The sequence below is a fragment of the Haliotis rufescens genome, unplaced genomic scaffold (genome assembly GCF_023055435.1).
Source record: "Haliotis rufescens isolate VD_foot unplaced genomic scaffold, xgHalRufe1.0.p SCAF_1, whole genome shotgun sequence".
NCBI classification, from domain to species: Eukaryota; Metazoa; Mollusca; class Gastropoda; order Lepetellida; family Haliotidae; genus Haliotis; species Haliotis rufescens.
The window spans coordinates 24,038,758-24,057,773 of NW_025963779.1; positions in this window are offsets into that span (position 1 = coordinate 24,038,758).

Here is a 19,016-nt window from a genome sequence, read left to right on the forward strand (position 1 = left end):
CCTCCCAAGAAGAAGAAATACTCAGAAGTCGACCGCAAGATCGCAAATTTGAAGATGAGGTTGGAGAGGCAAGAAATCGACATTATCCACTATTCCGGTGTTGCATCAGTTATTCTTATCAAGTTAAAAAAAATAATGTTATAATTCATGTAAATCAAGTGGAATAAACGAAACGAAATATTATCATGAGTCTGTTATGTTTCTACTGTGTCCTAAACACCATCCAAATACACCATTCAAAAACACCATTCATAGCGTGCTTGTAACAACCTCGTGTGTTAACACAACACGCACATATCATCATAGAAAAACCGCTGGTCGGCGTAACGCGAATAATTTTTATCTGAAAGTCGGCGTAATGCGAATGAACCACCTAGACAGGCTGTAGTCTGGTTATAGTCAGTCAGTGAAAGTGAAACAGTCTATAGTGTTAATCCCCATTGTTGTAGGGATTATCAAGGGCTACTGATTTTTAAACTAGAACAATAGCTGCTGGCTAAGTGAGAACACCCCTCTTTACCAAAGCCTTGATAATAACCTGAGCTGTAATTTTCCGTAAAGGGATAGCCTTATAAAAACCTTATGCAAGGTGGGAGTTCGATTTATCGCAATTACAACCAACACGGCGAGAACAATCATTCAAAACCAGTTTTCCACGGGGGATGCTTCGCCCCCCTGCGGCCCCCCACCAGGGCTTATCCCTGGACCCAGCGGGGCTTGCAGCCCCTGCACCCTGGCTTCTCACTCATTGAGACATCCAGGGGTTGACAGCTATGTATGTGGCAAGGTGGGCGTCGGGGGGTACGCTGACCGATACTCGTGCTGTCAACCACCCGTTTGCTGGCCCAGCCTCGAGTATTTACTTAATCGTGAAGAAGATCGAATATCGCGGTCACTAAACAACGTGCCGGTTTGTTGCAGGAATCTCATAAATATTAAAATATCTCGATAGAATACTAAAACGGTCGCCGAAACACTGCAAACTGAGATCCAAAACACATATATGATACCCGTATCCAATGCATCACCATCCAATAACCATTTCTCGTCCCCAACAGCGTATGCCTTTACAAGGCGGCTAAAGTAGCCGCGTGTCATCGGCGCCGCATCGTCATCGTGTCACGGTATGGGCCTTTACTCATAGTATCAGTCACTGGTTTGCCTGGTCGAACCTCGACCATCTGCCGACCACCATGGTATGGTCAGATATCACGGAGTTCGGCGTGAAAAAATATACAATTATACTGAATGGGGATTTTATGGCCGCTTCGAGATCTTTTGATTATTTAGCGTTGAAGAGAAAGGTATCCATATCGCTCTTTGGGTATGAATGAGTGAGTGAGTGAGTGAGTGAGTGAGTGAGTGAGCCATGTGCCTGTTACATATCGCTCTGAATATAAATGAGTGAGTGAGTAAGTGTGGTTTTACACAGCCTTTAGCACTAGTCCTTCTATATCACGAAGAGGGACACCAGAATTGGGTTTCACACATTAATTAAACGTATGTGGAGACTCGAAGCCGAACACTAAGCCACCCGGTCTCCCGTCATTGATAAAACACGTGTACAGCAAAACAGTGAGACACGTGTCAGATTACATATATAACAACCTGCAAGTCTGCATAGAACATGAGTTGGATCTGTTCTTACCAGTGTTACATGGAGTTCCGAAGATACAATTCTCCCTGCTGTTTCCACCCAGGAATGTTTTGTCTGCATCGATGTTAGTGTTCGCCATGTTTAAAAGTCTGAAAGTTGTAATTAAACCAGGAAATGTCCCAAAACTAAGAAAGTGGCACAAGAGTGTCATCGTTCTCAGCACGGGCGGTCGGGTAGCCTAGTGGTTAAAGCGTTCGCTCGTAACGCTGAAGACCCGGGTTCGATTCCCGACATGGGTACAATGTGTGAAGCCCATTTCTGGTGTCCCCCGCCGTGATATTGCTGGAATATTGCTAAAAGCGGCATAAAACCCTACTCACTCACTCACTCACTCGTTCTCGCGACAACCGTGGAATATCATACTTTGAGTAAGGTGAGGTGAGGTGAGGTGAAATTGGGTATAACGTTGCGTTTAAGATTATTGCACTTATACAGCGACGTTTGTGTATGTGTGGTGAATGTGTGTATGTGTGGTGAAAGTGTGTATGTGTGTGTGTGTGTGTGTGTGTGCGTGTGTGAGTGCGCGCTAACTTGTACTACTTGTTTAACATGTACACCAAACTCAGACACAGTATACTTACTCCGTGCCGACCAGTCCTTGTTTTAGCCCACTTATGCCAAGCGCCATGCAGGGAAACAACAAGTACCATATACTTACGTTTTTTTTTATTATTACGCAGCCGGGGATCGAATCCCCAACGATACTGGCGTTGTTGTGGATAGCACAAGTGACACAGTGGCCATATTGGTACCTCTCAGTGCAGAGTTGCGTCCCTAATCCGAGTCAGGATCCGCTGACCATGGGTTCGTCTTCTACATTCTCAGCATCGCAATAAGCTGTGTAGAGAAGGGTCCCTTAGTCGTGCCAGGATCCGATAACCCTAAGATTTGAATAGGATCCACCGCTTGTGTGAACCATACGCGTATGCATTTTACCCAAGTATTAAATGTCTTGATGGTCTACCACCTGCGGCACATGCGACACAATACAATACCAAGATATGCGTTTTTACCATTGCTTTTGATCATTTAGACCCTATAATCTTGAACTCAGCGTTTTAGTATACATTGAGAAACATCAGAGAGTTTGAGGGGCGGTCGGGTAGCCTAGTGGTTAAAGCGTTAGCTCGACACGCCGAAGACCCGTGTTCGATTCCCGACATGGGTACAATGTGTGAAGCCCATTTCTGGTGTCCCCCGCCGTGATATTGCTGGAATATTGCTAAAAGCGGCGTAAAACCTCACTCACTCACTCAGAGAGTTTGTCTGCATGATCGATTACGAATATCCTCGCTACGACCTATCCTTGTGAACAAAACGAAGAAATGCACATCCAAGCTATCGTCGTATTGACTCAATCTGTTTGAATGACAGCAATCTACGAATTCACCTTAGTGTATATTTGACACATCTTTAAAAGCACCTCTCAATGATAGACCAATTGATCAATGATAACCAACACATGTAACCGCCACAGGTTCATTAACAACTTCGGAAACCTCACCCGTCACGTTAATCGTGTCGGCCATTTTGACGTCTTGTACTTGTACATGTATAACGACGCACTGTCATTCTGACTTATTGAGGTAGTTCTTAACGCACCTTTCTCATACGATGATGCTAATATTTGAACACATTTGTAGTAAACCAGCTACAACAGATGTTCCTGTACAGCAAGTTGAGCATGCTCTCACTCTGTCAACTCAACTATTTTATTCCGCAATACAGCTGGTCGTTGCACATGTATGGCTGTCAGTGTAAACATGAAGTCACACGCACTAAATAAAATTGTGTATAGATATAGGTACAATGTCATTCCTGGTAAGAAATAGTGATATAAAAAGTTCCGTTCCTACAGTTTGGTCCTCACTCTATGAAGGTTCATAATCCAATGAACTCACACAAAGTGGAAGTCAGTTCTTAAATGAACGTCAATTTCGCGGTCATGTGACCGACGTCTCATCCAATGGAAAAGCCGTATATTGCGTAAACTTCAAATTATACAATTTAAACGCTTTTCATCATCTGCGTTTTGTTCCAGTCGGTAGTATATACTGAATAAACCCAAATCATAAATAAAGTGAGTGAGTAAGTGAGTTGGGTTTAACGCCGCTTTTAACAGTATTCCAGTCATATCACGGCGTGTCAGCTTAATGTGGGAGGAAAGCCCGAAGTGATGCAGGTCTCAGACGTTTACCACTTCGGTGAAACCCACGAGCACGGGTATGGTGCTGACAAACCTAGAAACATAATCGGGGCGAACCGGGATTCGAACCCACAATCATAGGTTTCTGGCGTGCCCAAGGGACGCAACTCTGCACAGCGAATCGCGGCGCCTTAGACAACTGGGCCACCCATGCCCCCTCATAAATAAAGACTGAGGGGCAAAAGAAACTATACCAAGCCTTACAAGTTTCTTATGTAATTGAAAATCGAAAGAATTGTTAAAATTTATTATGTCTATTTAACGATTACCAATTCCTGCAACGACCCGAGAAGACCCGGGTTAAAATAGGTCTTTAGCAACCCATGCTTGTCGTAAGAGGCGACTAACGAACGGGATCGGTGGTCAGACTGAGAGGTATAGTTTCTTTTTAGGTTATATACAATTTATCAACCAAAACTGGCTCCCACAGGAGATATCGCTTGGATGAGATCAAGCGATATCTACACTGTAGATATCGCTGCAATGAAATTACATCACAATACTTTGCAGACCATTGTGACGTCACTGGTTACCATGACGTCACAATCAAATGACATCACTAATGGCTCTGCTACTGAAGCTGTTTGAAGTACTTTTTACACCGAAGACACTGCTAATTACTGTGTACAAATTGAAAAAGTTGAAAGAATGATGTTGGATGATAAATAAAATCTCACCCTCGTGTCTTTTGATATCAAATATATCAACACTCGTTGATAAAAGTGGCAAAAATCCTCGGCAAGCCTCGGAATTTCTCCACTTTTATCAACTCGTGTTGATATATTTGATATCAAAAGACACGAGGGTGAGATTCTCTATATACACATATGGTCAACCACTATTTCACTATATATATAACGTCAGTATACGGTTGTGCATCTTTGGTATCTTTATCTTTAAGTGGCATTTTAGAAGCTGTAGTATCAACGTGACACAGTGATACAGGGACCAGAATCTGTACGAATACCACATTGAGTGAGTGAGTGAGTATGGTTTTACGCCGCTTTTAGCAATATTCCAGCAATATCACGGCGGGGGACACCAGAAATGGGCTTCACACATTGTACCCATGTCGGGAATCGAACCCGGGTCTTCGGCGTGACGAGCTAACGCTTTAACCACTAGGCTACCCGACCGCCCGAATACCACATTGAGATAATAATAAAAGAGTTGAAATCCAAGAGTTAAACCTGTCTTTATATTACCTTGTGGGAAACACATATCACATATTTCTATGATCTGTCACACACAGATGCCTGACACAGCTGGTATTGATCAAGTGACAGTGGTGATACTATCAACCGAGATATATGGTTGTTGGGGATGATGGTGTAGGGAAGCTGGACAGACTGTCGTTTGTCATCGCGACCACAGGTGTTTGTCTGATGGCATCTCTATGTATAAGCGTGTGTCGATGTAGCTCGTCTCTCCCGCATCCTGGGACAAGTGCTGGTGAGGTGTGGTGAAATGGGATTAAACGTCACGTCTAAGATTATTGCACTCAGATGCACGTGTGTGTGTGCGTGCGTGCGTGCGTGTGTGTGTGTGTGTGTGTGTGTGTGTGTGTGTGTGTGTGTGTGTGTGTGTGTGTGCGTGTGTGTGTTTCTTCTTGTATCTTGAAAATGGCACGTTCAGCAATTTTATTTAATATTTCATTAGCCGTATATAAATTACATGTACATTGGCAATCTCCTGCTTTCACCATAGACCATTAGATGAGGTGTGCAGATCTAACACCAAGAGCTCGTTCACACAACCATATTTCAGCCATATACAATAAAATGAAGCTTAACTTAGTATAAAAAATCTTGAAGACGTGCTTTATGTAATATTGTCTAATATCTTCGATATTTGGAAAATACCAAATATGCGCAGCTTTCTGGCTTGTAAGATACGTTTGTCTGCACGCCGTGTTCATGATAATATGTGTGAGTGTGCCCAATGCAAGTCTATATGTATACAACGTTACAACCTCTAGGGTTGTCCTCTGTAACACACTTCTTTCCCTTCGCTATCTTACTACCATTTGTAAAGACTGTTTAACATCGTCAGAGAGTTTTCATTTTTCACAGCAAAACTAATTCATTTATCATTGTTTGCAATCCAGCGATTGTGATCGAAAACATCTCTTATACTCGTCAGCAAATATAGAAATAGAAATCATTTATAAATTTCCGGATGTTAATCGATGGCACAATAAGGTCGCTGAATTTGCAACAGAAGGAAAAACGAAAGAAAGGGTTTGAACGTATCCTCACCGAACATCCACACAACAATCAAATGTATCGCGTCGAGGTCTGCTGTTTTCAAACTTTACATTGCGGTACAACTTTCCCATTTTAGTACTGAGGTCATGTGACCATAACATATTTCTATTGATGGAGTAAAATGCTTTAGCAAAAGTTTCCAGACTTGACGAACTAGCCTGGAATTTCGGAATTATATTTTGGCAAAACTAACGAGTCTATGCATAGCCCAATCACAATCGTGTAACGAAATCGACATCCGGTTCGTTAACTGCCGTGCAGATTTCCGCCGTTGCAGGATTTGCAAAACATGTGTACCATTAACTCGGCGTCGACAGATATTTTCCAAATCTGTTCATGTTTTTAATCAAGGTCCTGAAGTAATTTTATGCACTTCTCGAGGTAAGAGTCGTTTTATTACAATATAGGTCTTGATTATCGATCTGTTCGTCTTGACTGAGCGCCGCGATATTGTTTGAAGCAAATAGTCAATATGATAGGTGGAATCTGATTGGCCAATAAGAGGGACAAGAAGGGACATAACTCGCTATAGCCACTGGTGGCACTACAACAAAGCCGTGAAATTCCAGCCGAGTTGGAAAAAGTTGGAAACTGGACTTTTATAGTCGGTTAACTCTCTTGCCAGGGGAAGTCAGTTGTCCTGACTGAAAAATCAAGTGAACTTATGCTTGTCTGCTTGTCCGTCGTGCACCGTGAACATCTTCTCTTCAGAAACCACCTGACCAATGAAGCTAAAACTACACATGCTTTCCCCACCAATGATGACACCTGAATTTGTTCAAAAGTTTTGAATCCGTTTTTCAAAATGGTCGCCACGGCACTTGGGTCAAAAACAAAACAAAACTTGATCATGCTCCTTATTCTCACAAAATGCGCCCTGGGCTGTATGAACATTCAGTATAAGTATTCTAAAGAAAAGTGTTAAATTGATTAATGGAGAATTGTTTACCTTGATTTGGAATAGTAAATCCGAAAAGGTTTCTCGAATGAGACTAACACAGACTATTGAGAATGGTGGGATTAAAGTTCTAGGGTTTGAAGTACTCAATAACGCACTTATATTAGTTTTGCTTCAAAATATTTCCGGATATACCCGGTGGAAATTATTTTTGAACAGATGAGGTGAGGTAAAGTTTGGTTTAACGTCGCTTCCAAGATTATTGCACCTATATAAAGCGACGTGCGTATACGTGTGTGTGCTAGTCGGGACTGATGACGCAGTTTAACATGAATACCCGACTCAGACACAGTATACTGACTCCGAGCCGACCAGTCCTTGTTTTAGCCCCTTAATGCCGAGCGCCAGACAGGGTAACAACAAGTACCCTCTCTTTTGGTATGACGCGGCCGGGGATCGAACACTGGACCTTCCGCTCCCCGGGCGGACGCTCTACTACTAGACCACGGAGGCGGTCTTTTGAACAGGTAGGGCTACTACAGTTTTTTTGCTGAAATGTAATTGTGATATATCCAGATTGTAGGTAAAATTCCACTTTTTACACGACATTTTAAATATATCGGGTGCGTAAGTGAGTATGGCTTTACACCGCTTTTACCAATAATCCAGCAAAACAACAAGACCCAACAACGTGGTCTTCTCAGAAACCACTGACGATGAAACGTCAAGTCCGTGTTCCCATCACTGGTGCCACCTGAAATTGTTCAACTGCAGCTTTATTGGAATTCATAGTTATGGCTTCTGCTAATCCATTTGAGCTCAGAGTGTAAAGTGATGCTCTTTCATTCTTTCAAAATGCACTTTTGAAATTCTGACTGAGGAAGCTGAATTTTCGCCTGTATTGTGCTCCTCATGATGACATGATATGATCATTAGGATTTTGGTGTGTGTTGGTGTGGCATTAGAACAATTTATATCCATATAAGTATATAACGTTGAGAGTTGAAACGGGTGTATATAGTATAGTCAACTGTTGTAACAATGTTATACAGATTTGGAAACGACGTGGAAGTTTGGTTACTTCTATCATACTTGTTTTCTCACTGTATTTGAGTATCACTGCTGACTGCTTGTTAAGTGGCTGTCTGTGTTGACTTCTTTGGCCACATATCCAGGTGAGCTACAGTGCCGTGGCGATATTTCTTATAAGAACAGTTGTATATATTACTGAAGTATGATACCATGATCAGTTTTTAATGGGGGCACGGGTGGCCCAGTCGTCTAAGGCGCCGCGATTGGCTGTGCAGAGTTGCGTCCCTTGGGCACGCCAGAAACCTATGATTGTGGGTTCGAATCCCGGTTCGCCCCGATTATGTTTCTAGGTTTATCAGCACCATACCCGTGCTCGTGGGTTTCATCGAAGAGGTAAATGTCTGAGACCTGCATCACTTCGGGCTTTCCTCCCACAATTAAGCTGACACGCCGTGATATGACTGGAATACTGTTAAAAGCGGCGTTAAACCCAACTCACTCACTCACTCACTCAGTTTTTAATATCTCTGTCTAAACCCCACTTTGGTCGCACTGATTACCCGAAAGGGTCTTCCTCAAAATACCGAAACTTTATATCTAACTGAAGATATTAAGATATGCAATGCCTCGGTAACTATTATTCTGTGCAGGCAGAATGATACAAGAGTCAACTTCTCCGAGAACTGACAATTTTCTATCCAGATGAAAAAAGCACCAATTCCAGATATGGACATATGTGTTGACGGTTTGAAAACTTCACCGCGCATGGTGTCAGTACCAGACGCCTTTTTAAGGTGATTACTGCTGTAGCAGTATATTCTCCTAATATTGGCAATCAAAGATGTCGGCAGTTACCTGGAACATGTGGTGCCTTATCGCGTTCGTCTTCAAACCTAGCTTACTGGTGGTGAGGTGAGGTGAAATTGGGTTTAACGTCGCGTCCAAGATTATTGCACTTATATAGCGACGTGCATGCACGTGTGTGTGTGTGTGTGGCTGCTTGTACTAGTCCGGACTGATGCCGATTTATAGTGCTAGCACACTGAGATACCATGCCGCAGTTTAACATGAATACCCCACTCAGACACAGTATACTGACTCCGAGCCGACCAGTCCTTGTTTTAGCCCCTTAATGCCGAGCGCCAGACAGGGTAACAACAAGTACAATCTTTTAACGTCTTTTTGTATGACGCGGCCCGGGATCGAACCCTGGACCTTCCGCTCTCCGGGCGGACGCTCTACCACAAGACCACGGAGGCGGTCCCTAGCTTACTGGATAACGCTCAAAGTCGTCTCGTCAATGTCCCACATGAAGTGGTGTGGTGGGTTATATTGCCTCGAGGTTAAAGATATTGCTCAAAGTCGAAGGCCCGGGTTCGAATGCCGACACTGGTACAATGTGTGAAACCCATTTCTGGTGTCCCCCGCCTTGATGTTGCTGGGATATTGCTAAAAGCGGCGTAAAACTATACCCATTGACTCCGACATTACATCGATTTTTTATCGAGTCCTGGTATCTGAAATTGAAAATACGCCCAAAACGTACAATCCCATAATGTAAAACCTTCATTTATCTCATGCATTTGCCCGCGCGTTCGTCCCCTCCCCCACTCCCCGAGCTGGTATACCCCCAGGGCCTTTTCTCGTCATCTTGAGAACTCCTGACATGTGTTCTATTTCTTACACACAATCACCCCGTTTCATTTCCGTGTCCACGTGGATCTGTGTTTCCGGCAGGAAGAATTACAAGATGCCAGTTTCTATAATTTCCCTCTCAGACAGGACAAGCAGAGGTGGACCCGGATATGTTTACCTGCGGCGCCTTGCTGTGTCGCCAAACGTCCAGACGTGGTCACATTACCGATTGTATCATAGTTAGTCTTAAGCCATAGTTAAGACATATAACGTATTCATCCATTAGACACGGGCATCCGATAGACTCCGGTTAAAACCAAATTAGAAGATAGAACCTGGGTCTCACGTATACACGATGGGCCTGGTAAAACAGTAAATGAATAATACCAATTTAGTAACCGTGTTATGAATTCAGGGAAAAAACAGAGGGCGGGTTTCTCATAGACGTCCGCCTACGGCTGCGTCATACCAAAAGATGATAAAAGATGGTACTTGTGACACTGCCTGGCGCTCGACTTTAGGTGATAAAACAAGATTTGGTCGGCTCGGAGTCAGTATACCTTGTCAGAGTGGGATATTCATGTTACAACTACGGCATTGTATCTCAGTGGGCTAACACTATATTAGAAGGGACTAGTACAAGCACTCAAACTTACTCACGCACGCACACACACACGCACACACGCGCCCTAGCACGCACACTCACGTGCATGCATATCTGTATATAATTGCTATAAATTGAATTCGACCTAAATTAGATGAACCACGGCGTTCTCGGGTTCTAAGGAAACGGACACACGGACGACAAGGCGAGTTGAGCAGAGCGATGGTTGATGACCTTTATCGCGAATGATCACAAGGATGCGGTTTCCGAGAGAAAGGTCACAACACTATTTTTTCGGTCGATATATACGTACAAACAAAACATAGGAGTATTAGTTGATTCGAGAACACCTTCTTCAAACACACGTAAAATGAACGCCAGCTCAAAATAGACCAAGTCGCGAGGCGTGGTGAACTGCCCAGTACCAGCAAGAGAAATCACCATGACACCTTCTACACTGCCAAGACATAGACCCCAACACTATTCAGCCATACGACAATACAGGACTTTGTTTTAACTATGTCTACACATTATCGTATCAAATATTTCATACTCATGTTTTATTCTTGTTGCACTAATGATATTTTTTCTCCCTGAAGCGTATATATGGGCGTCAGTATTCGAGTAACCGAGTACACAAACACTATTACTTGTTAACGGTTCCCACTGAATCCAGCTTTGGCAGTGTTTGGAGAAAATTACCTTCGACGTCATCATTATGCTCACGACGCTTAATTAAAAATCAAACTTCTTTTCTTGATTTGTTATCCATTAACATATTCATTTTTTGAATGTGATAATCAAGATAAAGAACAAGTATATTTGCTTTAGACCAAAATAGCTTTCTAACCGAATCGGCAATCGACAACCATCACCAGACACCGTAAATCGAGTTATCTCCCTTTGACCGTACGGGTGTTGCATATTTTACAGTTTTGCAGCCCGAGTCTGGCTGTCACGGATTCGCGATTGATGAAAAGTAAAAACCCCGATGGGAACATTTTCTTTTCTTTTAGTAGTTGTTTAACGCCGCACTCAGCAATGTTCCAGCTATGTGACGGACGTCTGTAAATAATCGAGTGTGGACCAGGCAATCCAGTGATTAACACCACGAGCATCAATCCACGCAATTGGGATACGATGACATGCATCAACCAAGTTAGCGAGTCTGACCACCCGATCCCGTTAGTCGCCTCTTACGACAAGCATAGTCGCCTTTCACGGCAAGCATGTCGATGGGAACTAAAATAATGTCATATCGAGACTGTTGGTTTCACCACGGACCAAATATAACAAGTCATACAAGTCCGTGGTTCAACAATATGCTGCATTTTAACATTAGGAATATATTATTCCATGTAACGAACAAACTGAGAGTTCTTAATTATTAAGCGATAGCAATCATTGTGTTGATAAATATTTGACACAACGATGAAATATTATCCTTTCTTCAAAGGTAATATTTACAAAATAGATTGAAATAGAAATCTTCATCCATGTACAACAAAGAAACCTGGTTAGATAGCATTTTTAAGTGGTAATTTCGATTTTTATTTCATCAATAATAAATAGATACGACTTGAAAAACGTGTAAGCATTGTGTTCGAGTGAAAACATTATTCCGCGGCAGTGAGCACAGGGCAAATCACATTTTCGCGAAATGTCCGAAAAAGCAATGTTCACTCACACATTGAAATGACAGACATGTACTATCATGTTACCTTGGAAACCAGACTAAAAACTTCGACCACCATGTTTCACATTAATATCAGATTACATACTAATATAGAAAGGGGCGACTAACGGGATCAGGTGGTCAGGCTTGCTGATTTGGTTGATGCATGTCATCGTATTTCAATTGAGTGGATCGAGGCTCATAATTTCAGCCACTGGATTGTGCTTCATGATATATAGAAAAACCCCACGCAGGGTCCTTTTGCTTTAGTATGAAGTTTTTTTCGGTTCAAGTATAAAGGGGCGTTCCTTCCACCTGAAGCTGACAAACCCTGATGTAACTGAAATAATGTTCTTGTGCCCCATAGGGCTTCGGGTTCAATATGTATGCAATATGTAAAAGCTTTCTTGGCCAACACGTGTGTAATATGTGAAGCCTTTCTTGGCCAACACGTGTGTAATATGTAAACCTTTCTTGGCCAACACGTGTGCAATATGTAAAAGCTTTCTTGGCCAACACGTGTGCAATATGTAAAAGCTTTCTTGGCCAACACGTGTGCAATATGTAAAAGCTTTCTTGGCCAACACGTGTGTAATATGTGAAGGCTTTCTTGGCCAACACGTGTGCAATATGTAAAAGCTTTCTTGGCCAACACGTGTGCAATATGTAAAAGCTTTCTTGGCCAACACGTGTGTAATATGTGAAGGCTTTCTTGGCCAACACGTGTGCAATATGTAAAAGCTTTCTTGGCCAACACGTGTGCAATATGTAAAACCTTTCTTGGCCAACACGTGTGCAATATGTAAAAGCTTTCTTGGCCAACACGTGTGTAATATGTGAAGCCTTTCTTGGCCAACACGTGTGCAATATGTAAAAGCTTTCTTGGCCAACACGTGTGTAATATGTAAAAGCTTTCTTGGCCAACACGTGTGCAATATGTAAAAGCTTTCTTGGCCAACACGTGTGCAATATGTAAAAGCTTTCTTGGCCAACACGTGTGTAATATGTGAAGGCTTTCTTGGCCAACACGTGTGCAATATGTAAAAGCTTTCTTGGCCAACACGTGTGCAATATGTAAAAGCTTTCTTGGCCAACACGTGTGTAATATGTGAAGGCTTTCTTGGCCAACAATTGTGCAATATGTAAAAGCTTTCTTGGCCAACACGTGTGCAATATGTAAAAGCTTTCTTGGCCAACACGTGTGCAATATGTAAAAGCTTTCTTGGCCAACACGTGTGTAATATGTGAAGGCTTTCTTGGCCAACACGTGTGCAATATGTAAAAGCTTTCTTGGCCAACACGTGTGCAATATGTAAAAGCTTTCTTGGCCAACACGTGTGTAATATGTGAAGGCTTTCTTGGCCAACACGTGTGCAATATGTAAAAGCTTTCTTGGCCAACACGTGTGCAATATGTAAAAGCTTTCTTGGCCAACACGTGTGCAATATGTAAAAGCTTTCTTGGCCAACACGTGTGTAATATGTGAAGGCTTTCTTGGCCAACACGTATGCAATATGTAAAAGCTTTCTTGGCCAACACGTGTGCAATATGTAAAAGCTTTCTTGGCCAACACGTGTGCAATATGTAAAAGCTTTCTTGGCCAACACGTGTGTAATATGTAAAAGCTTTCTTGGCCAACACGTGTGCAATATGTAAAAGCTTTCTTGGCCAACACGTGTGCAATATGTAAAAGCTTTCTTGGCCAACACGTGTGTAATATGTAAAAGCTTTCTTGGCCAACACGAGTGTAATATGTAAAAGCTTTCTTGGCCAACACGTGTGCAATATGTAAAAGCTTTCTTGGCCAACACGTGTGCAATATGTAAACCTTTCTTGGCCAACACGTGTGTAATATGTAAAGGCTTTCTTGGCCAACACGTGTGTAATATGTAAACCTTTCTTGGCCAACACGTGTGCAATATGTAAAGGCTTTCTTGGCCAACACGTGTGCAATATGTAAAAGCTTTCTTGGCCAACACGTGTGCAATATGTAAAAGCTTTCTTGGCCAACACGTGTGCAATATTTCATATGAAGCCTTTATTGGCCAACACGTGTGCAATATGTAAAGCCTTTCTTGGCCATCATTGGTACAAAAAGAAGAAGCTTTTCTTGGTGTCTATTGCCACGATTAGGGTAGAATATACCTAAAAGAGGGGTTAAAAATATTAATTCCGTGTAAAAGGCTCAACTGAAAGCTTGTTCATTCGAGAAAAGTCTGTCGGCCCCAAACAGTAAAATCCCATGGTTATGACAAGGGATCCGTCAGGGGCCCACTTGTAGCTGATGTGTCACAAGCCAACAAACATGTACAGTGATACACGGGGACCGGTCGCACGGCTCACTGACCCCCCTGTCGTGCATGGTGATACAGTAGCCCCTCCTCCTCTCCTCCCTAACATTACGCTGAATTCAGAGCCTGGAACAAGGTATGAGTTTCAGGAATGTCAAATTGTTAGTCCCACTCGGGATACAATCGCTGAAGCAGGTGAAGAGCGTTATTGTGTTTCAAACTGTCCCTTAGCTCCGTGTTAAGGATGTTGAAATTGGCCCTGCTGACTATAATTGTACATGTATATGGGTTTGGCAGAAACAATGATGGCATCACGCAGGCTGTCCACACCCTAGAGACACCACAAAATGGCCACCATGCAGGCGCTATACACGGGTTCGGGATAAGAAACATTCACACGTTTAAAGCCTTCTGCGTACTAGCTGTTCATATACACGTGTGTTTGTGCTAACACCATTATAAAAAGTGACTGAACTGACTTTTGCCGATCTGAATAGGGGTAAATTTGATAACATTACTTTACTTGCTAAGAAATGTTCCTTCTGATGTATTTACGCAAAATAAATGTTTAAATTCCCTTTTATATGTGTGATCTTAAATTTAGTTAGTTTAGGCCTTGGTTGTGACACACGTGGAATGACATGTCGCGAGGAAAAAAGTTTGAATGTTGTGTAAAAACAAATTTTGAATTGAATGAGTGGTCGATGGTGCACAGTGCACAGTCGTGTCCCTTTGTCCTACCAGGATCCCAAAAATCGTCCTAAAAATGATCCTTTGTCAGCATCTCATCTTGTATTGAACACCTACAACCTGTTTGGCATTTCCTCTCATTTAGCCAACACGCTATGATGTACAGGGCATATTGTATCAAGCGGTTGTAAACCTACCTCGCTAACTCATTCACTCAGAAATCGGGGGTGGTGGGGTGGCCTATTAGCCTAAAGCATTCCACTCGTCATGCCGAAGACCCGGGTTCGATTCCAAAATGTGTTAAGCACATTTATGGCGCGCTCCACCGTGATATTGCTGAAATATTGCTAAAAGCGACGGAAAACCATACTCTCTCACTTAGAAATCGTGTTTAAGATAACAGCAATATGATAATGTTTTACTTTTCAAGGTTTTGAGTAACAGAAAAGTAACACATGTCAACGTTTTCAGTGCCGTCTAACTCCTTAGGGTGAAACAATACACCCGTGCATCGTTAGTATAGGGGCTGTCTGGTATAGCCTAGTGGTTAAAGCGTTCGCTCGTCACGCCGAAGACCCGGGTTCGATTCCCGACATAGGTACAATGTGAGAAGCCCATCTCTGATGTTCCCCGCCGTGATATTGATGGAATATTGCTAAAAACGTTGTAAAACCATACTCACTCACTCACTCGTAGGTTTTCATGCGTCGACACGATACACGGTACGTTTTTTTCTGTATCGATACAAGACGATAAACTTGTTGAAATATATTACTTGATACTAATTTAATGAAAAAAGCAGCTACGAACATGTGTCTACAGCTTGGTTTTCCTTTAGAACATGCTCCGAAATAGTTATAGATAAGACGTTTCCATGCAATTTGACGTAAGTATGTGTATCGCGATCTGTTTCGTATCGTTACCTATGTATCGAGATACGCATCACGACGTGACCTTGCTGTATCGATTCACCCCTACTAACTACTAAGAATACTGTATTAAACTAAAGGGGGGCACGGGTTGCCCAGTCGTCTCAGGCGCCGCGTCTCGCTGTGCAGAGTTGCGTCCCTTGGTCACGCCAGAAACCTATGATTATGGGTTCGAATCCCGGTTCGCCCCGATTATGTTTCTAGGTTTGTCAGCACCATACCCGTTGTCGTGGGTTTCACCGAAGTGGTAAACGTCTGAGACCTGCATCACTTCGGGCTTCCCTCCCACATTAAGCTGACACGCCGTGATATAACTGAAATACTGTTAACAGCGGTGTTAAACCCAACTCACTCACTATTAAACTAAGTGCCGAGCAAATTACAAACGTTATCAAAACGTTACTAGGTTGAAAACAGTCGACGAAACACTGAAAAAATAAGTCCAAAACACAACTATGATTTCCGTACCAAATACACGATCTTATACACTGTAACACATGTTGTCAGAATATAAACACAGGCAAAACATGATGAGGAGTGTGTTTCAAGCTAGAACATGTTTCGAATTTTAAAACGTTTGAACATATTTCGAATTTAAACCTATTTCAATAAAGTGCATATCATTAGGCCATAAGTCAAATATGGAGAAGATGTAATTGAAATGAGATGTTCCCATCAGATTCACAGGCACTTGCATAACACATACACCACCAGGACTTACAGCGAACTTGGTACAGTATTAACATACACATGTACAGCTGTAACTAGAAACTACAACTAGGACTAGAAAAGAAGCAATGCATTCTGCCGAGCTGTAAAAATCTATGTGGATATAAATATGTTGCTTTTTGAGTTGTCGTATTTCTCTCATAAAGGAAGCTTACAGTGAAGGTATGTCTGATCACTACGATAGACGCTCAACTTTCTTATCCTTACCACCATCCACCAACTCAAAATTAATCCATTTATCCCCCCCCCCCCCCCTCCCCCCACCCCCCACTCGCACGCACGCACGCACGCACACACACACACACACACACACACACACTTCTGGTAGCCCATTTAACTCCGTGTGTGTGTGTGTAACTTGTACTGCTTGTTTAACATGTACAACAAACTCAGACACAGTATAATTACTCCGTGCCGACCAGTCCTTGTTTTAGCCCAGTTATGCCAAGCGCCATGCAGGGAAACAACAAGTACCATGTGTGTGAACTAGTCCGAACTTATGCCGGTTTTATAGTCCTAGCAAACTGAGATATAAAGCAGCAGTTTAACATGGATACCCCACTCAGTCACACAGCATACTGATTTCGAGTCAGAGCCGACCAGTCCTTGTTTTAGCCCTTTAATGCCAAGCGCCTAGCAGGGAAGCCCTCTTTTAACGTCTTTTGGTATGACGCGGCCGGGGATCGAACCATCGACCTTCTGCTCTCCGGGGAAAACTCTACCCACTACACCATGGGTGTGGTACCATAATGAACAAATATTAATGGACAAGACAAAGAAGCTATGACTTTAGATCAGGATTAGTTATTTTTGTTATAGTCTTAATGTGGACGGGATGTTCCTTAATACGCTTCTCTTTAGATACTTATTGACGTCATCAGTGTTCGTCTGCTCTCCTTCTGGTGACGATCTATATAAGGTAAATATAGTGCAGGACTAGACATGACATACAGTCACTTCATTTATTAGGGTTATTCATATCATAATATATGTATTTTTACCAACACAATTTACCCGTGAAGATCCGGGTTAGAATAGGTCTTAAGCAACCCATGCTTGCCCTAAAAGCGACTATGCTTGTCGTCTTTAAGAGGCGACTAACGGGATCGGGTGGTCAGGCTCGCTGACTGGGTTATGCATGTCATCCTACCTAAGTTGCGTAGATCGATGCTCATGATATCAGTCACTGAATTGTCTGGTCCAGACTCGATATTTACAGACCGCCGTCATAAAGCTGGAATATTACTGAGGGCGGCGTTAAACAACAAAACAAACCAACAAAATTTATAATATGCGGGCATTTTATTAGTATTCCAGTAATATCAGTAATAGCCCGGGAACACCAAGCATGGGTTTCACACATTGTACCAACGTAGGGAATCGAACATGGTCTTCGACGAACGCTTAACCTGCTAGGCTACTATAAGCCCCGGGTATGTTAGAAAGCAGCGTTCGAGTAGACATAAAACACAACTGACAAACTTCCCTCCCGTGAGCTCACTCGTATCGCCATGGTTTAGCGGCTATCACATTTCACACAATGAGATTCGAGTGGATGAGTGAGGTTTTACGCCCTTTTTTGCACTATTTCATCAATATCACGGATGGGGACACCAGAAATGGGCTTTACACATTATACCCTTGTCGGGAATCAAACCCGGGTCTTCGGTGTGACGAGCGAACGTTTAATCACTTGGCTACCAGACCGCCCCCAATGAGATTCGAACCACGGACTTTTGATCCGTGCTCAGACGCCTTGTTCCTATGACAAAGAGAATGACATCGTCAGTAAGCTGACAAGGTACGTTTGGCATCAGTAGGTCTACTGCACTCACTTCTACATTTACGTTCAGTAAAAATATATAAATATGGAACATCTCTACCAAGGAGACAGGCCTGTCCCCGAAGTACGAGGACTGATGATTGAGATTGGCTATTTGTATGTACCAACTGTAACCAATGACATTATATATATGTATATGGTAACGTAAATTTAACGTTAATTTTATCACCAAGCACTGGTGGGATTAGGTGTTACATGGCATCAATCTTTCTCTGTGGATTTAAATGAGATTTGTGCATTGTTCAACTTGGAAATCTGATTTACAAGAAGTCAGTTCGGAGTCTGTATGCTATGTCTGAGTAGGACATCCATGTTAAACTGCGGCATGGATTCTCAGTGGACTAGCACTATAAAACCGGCATAGGTCCGGACTAGTACAAGCAGCCACACACACGTGCATGCACGTCGCTTTTTAAGTGCAATAATATTGAACGCGACGCTAAACCCCATTTCATCTCACCTCTTGATGTGGCTAGAATGCCATACTCATGACCACAGGGTAGTAACAGAATGGCTTACTTATTTCAGAAAATACATTGTGATATTATTATGAAAGTTGT